The sequence below is a fragment of the Rhyacophila brunnea genome, unplaced genomic scaffold (genome assembly GCF_057557595.1).
Source record: "Rhyacophila brunnea isolate RB1 unplaced genomic scaffold, BYU_Rbru_1.0 scaffold_11, whole genome shotgun sequence".
NCBI lineage: Eukaryota > Metazoa > Arthropoda > Insecta > Trichoptera > Rhyacophilidae > Rhyacophila > Rhyacophila brunnea.
Genome location: NW_028232763.1, coordinates 19,596,852 through 19,606,586, shown reverse-complemented (window position 1 = coordinate 19,606,586; position 9,735 = coordinate 19,596,852). Strand labels below are relative to the sequence as shown.

The window sequence follows — 9,735 nt, the reverse complement described above, 5'->3', positions numbered from 1 at the left end:
TAGATATGTAGTATAATTATAAATAACACCAATGGCCCATTAAGTTCACGTAATTAATTATACCATTTGAATGTCAATTAGAAGTTTTAACACGACGTAATCACATCATACCTGGATTTGGATTTCCCCTTTTATAAATAACTTGAATTTCAAATCAATAAATCATCTAACCCACAAAAGAAATGTTAAAAAATAATCGAAAAGTATGGTAAGTAAGTAAACGTAATAAAAACCAGTTTAAAAAGGTATAGGTTGTACAAATTTTCCAAAATAATTAGGATTCTAAACATTGTGTCGTCAACAACGATCGTGGTTAGCATTATAAAAAAACACTATATCATTGTTTAGCATTCAAAGGGTTTATTGTATTATATCCATTACCATGTCTTTCAGAAAGACCAAGGAGTGAGGAAGGGCAGTCAGTGGATTGGTGCAAGCCCCATAAGAACCAATCAATTTAGTGAGCTTTTTTAATTACGGCATGAAACGCAATAACATTTCGTTTGCCAAGATTATTAGAACAATATTAAAGTTTGTTTTTGCCGTTCCAAATTTAAATGACTGTCTACCCACCGGATAAGAAGTGAGCTTCCGCAGGCTGTAGATGTCATGGTTTTGCCGCCAGTATAATAAAATATTGATGACGGGGAGGGGAAGAGCAATTATCACTTCAATACAGTTAAATATTTAATTTATACTATTATCGTGTTTCTCAAACACATTTTTAGGAATCAATGTTGTTGATTATTTACCTGTAATTTGTTTCAGAAAATAATCTTTTATGGAAATGTGTATAATTATTTTTAATGTATATATATTAATAATACTACAATATCGTTGTATTTTTTTTTATTTCGTCGTTCATATAAATATACATTAGCTCATGCCACGTATTATTATTTTTTATTAAATTTTCTATGTTAAAAACATTTAAATTAAGTATTTTTTCTCTTAGTCGATTTTTATTATTAAATATTATTATAAAATTGTCATTCTGTTAAAAGTATGTGTTATGTTAATTACACTGTGGCTGGTACTTAGAACTACGTGTCCGAGAATGGCCAACAAAACAAAAAGTTTCACTTCTATTTGTGCTCGCAACGCACATACATTTTTTGTAGTGAAATTACTTTTAATTTGTAATTTTAAAATTGAAGTGAAACGACAATTAAAACCAATGTGCTAGCTATGGTGAGAACAACGCATTGTCCTCTCTTTGTCACACTGACAATATCAATCAGTCAAGAGAGTGGCTAACGTCTGCATCGTGGATAGTGGATCTATGACCTACCACTAAAGTTCTTTGTTACAGTTTGAATGAGGTGGACTACTATTTTCTAGATATTTATGGCAAATTTTAATCAATGTGTGATAACGTGCCATATTTAATAAGTTGTTAGCAAATGGATATCTTCTTTTTGAATTTATTTTCAATTATTCTTTATGGCATAACGTATTATTACACATACCACTATATTATTTATGTTGCAGTCTCTTATTTATTTTTGTTGTCTAATTATTTTAATTATAGTCCATTGAAAGATCGTGGTGCTTTAACAAGTGGTTTCGAGATATACCGGATAGTCGGATTCGTAACTATCACTACATCTTACGTGCTCTACACACACATTTACAAATAAATGTCATTTTCAGAATTTCATAAACACTAATTGTTCTCTTCCCTTCAAAGAAAAAAGATTTATTTAAAAATATGTAAGTGGTTTTACAAATATATTTTCCCTCATTCGTTAAAATAAAGACACCATCGCAACACCGGTAATCATCAGATCATAACGTAGTGATAATACGCCACCAAAGAGGGAGTTGAAGGGATAAGGCGGGATCACACGGCGGGCGGCACATGGCGGCTAGCGAGCCGAAAGTTCACTCACTAACTCGCTCGCCGGCCTGTTGAACGCATCGTATGCACTCGCGACTGATATGTCAAAATACGTTCGAATTTCAAAAAAGTGACAGATTCAAATTTATATATCATTTTATCTGAGCTGATGTGATTGAGTCTTGCCAGTGATGTAAAAAAATTTGATGTGTGTTTTAATATTATTTTGTATACAATATTGTATTATATTGATATACCATACTTTAAAATAATCTACAAATCTTCTTCTCGTATATCGCCACATTTCATTATTGGCGCGAGATTTTTGATTTGTTATTTATTCATTGTTTGTGTTCATCGTGAAAAGTGAAAATCAAACTTTTTTGATAGATAATATACTTGCTCTGTGAGCGGAAAGCAGAAAATATAGGAGTAAATCAAGCGAACGTTATTTAATATCAGACACGAGAAACAAAAAGCTTCCGGGAATGTCTGTGAAAATTATGTTTTGGTGAAAATCTCATATCCGGTATCCTGAAACAAATTGAGAGTAAGTGAAATATTATGTTATCTCGTGTTTTCATCTATAAAATAACTAGCTGCTAATTTCAATTCAATATAATTTATTACTTGGGTCTCACGTAATTTTTATTAATTTAATTAATTTGCGACAATTTATTTATATATTTTATTGAACCACTCAATTAGTTAATTAAATATTTTACAGAAAATATGATAAAAGTAATATATTTTAAGTGGTTAGTAAATAATTATTAGGTAGGACTTATATAATCATACACAGAATAATGTTAAATTGATGGCTAGACAAACTTCATTAATTGTTCTTTAGATTCTAATTAAGTCAAGCTTTGTACTATTTGATTTGATTTATGAATTGTTTTCTTCGGGCACTATTCAAATTACCGTATGATAAATATACAACTGACATGAATAATAATTTAGTGCAGAAGAAATAAGCAACTATATATTTCGAACACATGCCTGAAGATGCTTAAAGTAGACACCCATGTCACTAAAATACTTCAAATGGAATGATTTAACAATTCTTCAATTAAAACTTCAGGAAGTACCGTCAGTTGATAGAATTAATTTGTTATTTAATTTCTTAAATTTGTATGTGTTTAATGGCTGGTTTATAAGTGGAGTATTCTCGACAAATAATCAGAATACGACAATCTCAAATATTTCTGAAATTACTCCTATTTCTCGAAAATGATCAACAGGATTGTTGAGATGTCGATAAATTGTTACTGGGCTAAACTCCCGGCCGCACCAGAATTTTCAAAAAACCGAATGAAATTTCTCAAGAAAATTTAATTTCTCTGGGAAAGGGCTTCAGGATGAAGTTGATTCTGGATGAAATTTCTTAAATTTGTTAGCATTTTTTATTTGGCCGGAAATCTAAAAACAGAAAAAATCGGCAAGAAGAGGTAATTTTATAATACTTAATGGATTTCTCGAAAATTCTCGAGAAATCAAAAAACCTATCTCGAATTTTCGAGAAAACAATTATGTACATATTTTTGATTTGGAAAATTCTCGAATCCCGTGAAATGATAAAACAAACAAGAAATCATAAGCTCTCCCACAGACGACAGACGAAAATTTATGGAAAATCGTTAAGACGGTACTTCAGTGGAACGGCAAATAATTTTCAACTATAGGTGCGACGAAATTCTGGACTGGCTGGCAATCGGAGAGCGAAAGTCGACCTGTGAACACGTCAATTTGTTTCGTGATGGTGACGGGGAAATTAATTCTTAAATCGTGTAAAAATGACTAAAAAACGTTACCCATTTACTTGAAAAAGATAACATGTCAATTAATATATTATTATTATTAGTAGTAATAGAACAATAAACATGGCATTAAATGGACGCATGTTGACTTTTTATGACAAATAATGTTTTGTTCTGCATGCGACATTTGAATAATCTGCGCGTCGCGTAGTCACGATCGTTTTAGACCGTGCCCCAGCGTATAGCCTTAACTTATAATACGTAAGTACTTGTATATTTTTTTTTAAATAACGCGCTCTCGCCAAAAAAACTTTTTAACAGTACCTAAGTAACAAGTAAAAACAACATTTCTACTTATTGTCAACGTACCAATCCTAAATTCATAAATATCTAAATAATCCATAGACTTAAGTTAAACCAAAAAAAAAATGTTTTTATTACTTTCTTCATCTTTATAGTTTTTCGCATATCGAAGAACATGATTTGTTTCGCAAAAGCTTTGTGTTAGTAAATCACCTGAAAAAGTGTTTTAGTCATATTTAAAATAACGAAGGTTATATAAAACCAATATTGTACTTCATAGATAATTCTTTCTTGATTTATTCGTACGAAGTGTTCAAACTATAATATAATATATTTCATTTCAAAAAAAAAACATACCCACACAAATACAGGGTGGTTATCGAATATGAAAACAATGATGAACCCAGGTTAACCAACAATAGTTTAATATGTGTAGATTCTTTATCACTAGTATAATTAGTATGTCATTAAACGACCGCAATGTCGTCTTGAAATACCCTGAACTCATGAAAGAAGTTATATCTCTATCTTGATATGTATCATGAAAAAATATTCATTTAAATTTTATTCGTTTAAAAATTTATTCGTTTAAAAATTAATAAATGTAAAAAATCTTAACACCACTGCACAGTTATGTACCGAAATATGACTATATTCTAAAACATTAGAGCGAGAGGTTTAAAAGAATACTATTTTATGTAACAAAAATACTTTATGCAGTCATCAAATGTTTAAAATAACTATAAAGGATAATAAGGCTTCAAAATTATATAAATAGATTATCTACAACGTTTAAGGAGTGTCCAGGATCATGGTTTGAAAATACAATAAAAACTCAATTTTGACCTACGACGAGCACGTGGGCCGTTAAGGATGTCATATCCGTCTTATTAATATTCTTAACATGAAAAAATATATTTATCAATTGATAATGATAACAGATTTTTAACGATATTATCTCCCGAAAATAGACTCTGCAACGAGTTCGAAACAGTGATGAAAGAAGGAGAAAGAATACGCGGGCCTACGATGTCATAAATAATAAAACCGTGGATAAAAACCTGTATCATTAGGTAGGAACTTAACAAATAAAATAATATATTCAAAATCAATATATTCAATCTATTGATATTATATTTTCTGTGTACACAAGGTGTACACTGTAAACTCGTAAAATTGAAAAGTTTTATCAACCTATATTTTCCGGTCGACATTCGTTTTTTTCAAAAGCTAATAAACACAATAGGACAGAAATTTCTACGAAAAACCTTAAGAGTTATATTCTAAATAGTTTTATGTGTGAAATTTAGTAAACACATTTATATTTCTTGTGAGAAATTATTTGTTTTTTGTTTTCGAAACTGCCGTTTCAAATTCACTTATGTAGATAGGTAATGTATTTATTATATAGTATTACAATATTTTTTTTTTAATAATAAAATATGTAAAATTTTATGGTACTCACCTACTTGCGTGATTTATTAATTTAATAAGTTTTTAAACTATTTTTTATTAACGTCATATGAGCTTTTTATCACGACACATTTCGTTTCAAGGGGCCGCGAATGTCCGAAAAACGTGTTTTAAATGGTTCTATTAAAACATACTTCATTACATTACATAAACTGTTGAAATATATGAAGAACTTACATACGTACGTTAACCACCTGCTGAAAGGCGGCCCTTACCACGAATCAGTAAATCGAAGAGTTAACGAGAAATATACAAATATGTATGTATAACTTATATTTTTATTTTGGCATTTAAATCCTGGATCTATAACTATTTACTTTATAACTATTTTATCACAGTTATACGAAGAAACACTTAAACACAAATCTTCAAAGTCTCTTTAAGATGGATCAGTATTAGTAAAATAAATAAATCGTTTCTACGCACATATATTTTTTTGTATGACAAGGAGCCTGAAAATCATTAGATTCATTAAGGTACAACAAATTATTTTATTATAAAAAGCAATAGGTCTCAAAAAAGTCATCTTCATCTCATTGATTTTTAAAAAAAATATGCTCGATTCAGTTGTTTCAATTTGCTATACGTTATACCTAATTGATAAAGACGTTATATATTTATTATTTTACATAATATAATATTTTTGTTAAAAAAAAAAAAAATATTTCCTATATATTGTACCTACCAGTTTTTTATTATGAGGGGGCGGCTGATTTTTGGCTTGCACCCGGGAGACACGCACCCTTGGCGTGGCCCTGGTACGCACTATTCCATTCATTTTTGTATAAATTAAACATTTGTTACGGAGGATATGATCCTCTAAAATTCCTTGCAAGTCACTATATCTTCATGTGAATAAATTATAATATACATAAACACAAACACTCAAAATAATTGATTTTCCTAAAATTAAAGCTTACGTAATGTAATATCTTTACTTATTATAAAGATAATAAGCCAATCGTGGAACTCTGCCAACGCTACCAAATTACCGTGTAATTAAGAGCAAAATATAAATATTAGTTAACATCTTAGATGTATGCCTCGCCAATATGTACATATTTTCATGGATTAATAAGGGTGACTTAATTTCATTTAAATTAACCTTTTTAGATCGATTTCTTTAAAAACCCATTTCAATAATGTTGTTATTTTCTTTTCAGTTTCTATTCGGATATTTAATTTTTAACACTATATTGGATTATTCGAAGGGGATATTTAGGATTCAAGTGTGTGTTCAATCTAGTTACTGGTTGGATAACAACGTAATGAGTGTATAGTGTCTTAATTATCAGAGTAAAAACACCATGTTTATATTATTAATGCATCGATTTGAAAGAAATAAAATTCAAACATATTTACATACATTTATTTTAACCTAATAATTTAAATAATAGTACTAAATAAAAACATAGAGACCTACTCCATTTATATAATTCTAAGTAATATTTGTGAATCTCGTCAGTAATCTATTAAATTGTATGATTTCGATGAAGCATACAATTTCGTTTTCAGTAAAAAAAAAACATCTCCTGTATTTTAAATCGTAGGTGTAATATAATAAATGTGTGTTGTAATATAATAAATAATATTACGATAAGTAGAACTCATATCACCACACTCACTATTTTTTACAACCAAACCCAATAATAGGTGCATTATTTTTTTTGTTATTCGTATTTATATAATAATAAAAAAATAAGCCACCAGTCCGGTTGTTATTCTGTTTAAATTTTTATTTTATGATATAATTTTATTTCATTTAATAATATAATCATAATATTATAAAAAAAAATAAAAAAAAATTCAAGACAATACTTCGAAGCTTCGCGGAAAATTTTTTGGTAAGTATACATTTAGAGCTCATGCGATTAGTTTTGACTGATTTTGGACGTCTGGGATGATTTTGGAAACAGAGGCACTTAGCCACCAACCACCGATTGTGTCTAGAAAAATATTGCGATGCATTATAGTGCGGGTATATGGAAAAACTGATTTTATTTTTCCCGTCCCGTTTACCACTCGAAGCCGAATATTAAACCGTACCTACTGAATGACAATATTTCTGGACGCCGGAATTAAATGTAGCTTTTACGTAGGTGGCTATGAAAATTAATATCAATTAACTAACTAATTATTTACTTGAAATATTTTTATCGACATATTATAATATGAAGCGTGTCATAATAAAAAAGCCACATGTGAAGCGCCTAGTTTCAAAAGCCCCTAAAACGATTTAGGTAGTTCTGAGAAAAATGAGAAAAACTATTTTAGGTAGTTTTGAGAAAAATGAGAAAAAACATATCTATTAAATCTGTGAACTTTATGTATTTATTTTTTAATTCGTTACATTCAAAAGAGTATTATGGCTTTCCATTTTAGGGGTATTTGAAAAGCACAGCCAACCATTTTCGCGGGTTTTGAAATGTACCGTAATTTTTGATCTACGTATTGACGGTTTTTGGCGTTTTTCAAGTTAAATTTTTGGCCATCATATAGGTAACAAAAATATTCATCTAAATACATACATATCTAACTCAAAAATTTTCAAAAACCGTTTTAGGGGCTTTTGAAACTAAGCGCTTCATGTGGTCAAAATGTAACAACAAATACGTATATATACTTTATGCAATTTCACATAGTATCTAATGGTCTATCTATAACTTTTAAAAGTCCAATCACACGAAAAAACCTAATTATTTACAGGAACTTAATTTTAAAGTTGGTTAGTTGGATGGCTGACACGTACATTTATTTTTAATGGATTTATTACAAAAATATGTTATTTAGCTAGCAGAGACATGCATATTGTTTTAATTTAAAAATTTTGAATGATGGCAAAAAGATACTCACGTAATAAAACTAACCAAATACGCTTAACACAAAAAAAAACAATTTCCCACTAATATTAGATAATGGACTTATCGGTGTTTATTATAAGACACCTCATATTTTAAATTTTGTTACTATTAAGTTAATTAATATAATCATTATGTTAAAGAAGTAAATTATTATTACAGTGTAGTTATGTGGGATTTCAGGCTAATATTTTCAAATTATTCAAATTTAATCTGTTTTAAACTTTAGTTCATTCTGGTCACTGACTTTAAGTCTGCATAAAAAGTGATCGGATTTCAGCCTCGCAATCCGCATAATTTCAGTTTGTTTATGCATAATTGATTCAGTCATTGAGTAAATTTAATATCATTATGGTCATTGTAAATACAGTCGTTCACTTTATTACAAGTGTCGTGAAACGAAAGGACACGACGTGTAATTACACGTAATTTACCTGTTTCCATAAAGCACGACGCTTTGCCAAGACATGTTTGCAGTTGAAAACGACAGTCTTTGGGCTGATTTTAATTGATGACGACACTAACGCGGAAAATATGCTAATTATTTACAAATCATTTGAATGGTACAATTATAATTCACAATTTGTGAATGACTATTTAATATAAAATCTATTTCTGTATTACAAATATACAAGTTAAAATATGACCCTAGATAAAATCAATTTTACATTACAATATTAAAAAAAACAATACAATGAAATTTAAAGTATAGATTATAATATAATTGGGTTGAAATATTTTTCTTATTATAATAATGTAGGCGCTAGTTCAATCAATCCATAATATTATTTAAAAGGTATAATTTATATTCCTATAAATCATTTCCAAAGAAAGTATCTCCAACCATTAAAATATTGATAATTAATTTGACATGCGTGTTAGAAGCAAATAATAAGTAGGTATTCTGTGGATAGGAAAAAGAACTTTGGGAATAATTTGGATCTGTTGGAGGATTGAATTGGAACACAGCTATATTTTATAAGGTTTATTCTCCTATATTCTTATACCATTTTGGCGAATACAATTTGAGTTACTCCATCACCACCCGCCATATATATGTAGCCGCGATTTATGCACGGCCACCTTCCATGATGCTATAAACGTGTCAGAATGAAAAAAAATAGTACCACACTTACCTATACCGAAACGAAGCTGCACTGGACTGATGTAGCAACCATACATGATTAAGCGAATAGTATTATTTTATATACGCGAGGGGAAATCTGACAAATCGAAGTAGCTCTACTTGCATAAACGACTAGCTGGATGTGCTAAACTCAGCTGCTGCATGGCGCATCCATCCGTCTGGTTTTCAAATGGTTTTCGGGGTGGCCGCATAGCATTTATTCTTCCCCAATTTTCCACAGGTCAAATATACATAAAAGTCTGGCTCTCTAAAATATGTTTCTAGAGAGTTTATGTAGTTATTTGGATAGCTATAAAGAATCATAATAATTTGGAAAGACTCATCGTCACACAGAATAAAGAGAGTTGGTGTGGA

The 9,735-nt window shown here is 29.6% G+C and overlaps 1 protein-coding gene across 1 annotated transcript in view; it reads left to right on the top strand.

Annotated features, from left to right (window-relative positions):
• Positions 1-1,948: 1,948 nt before the first annotated feature.
• The window catches only part of LOC147078462 (uncharacterized), a 45,190-nt gene continuing 37,403 nt past the window's right edge, over positions 1,949-9,735 (top strand). The window contains exon 1 of the mRNA XM_085957191.1: positions 1,949-2,390. The gene's annotated coding sequence lies outside the window, so the exon portion shown is untranslated. The remainder of the gene's footprint in view (positions 2,391-9,735) is intronic.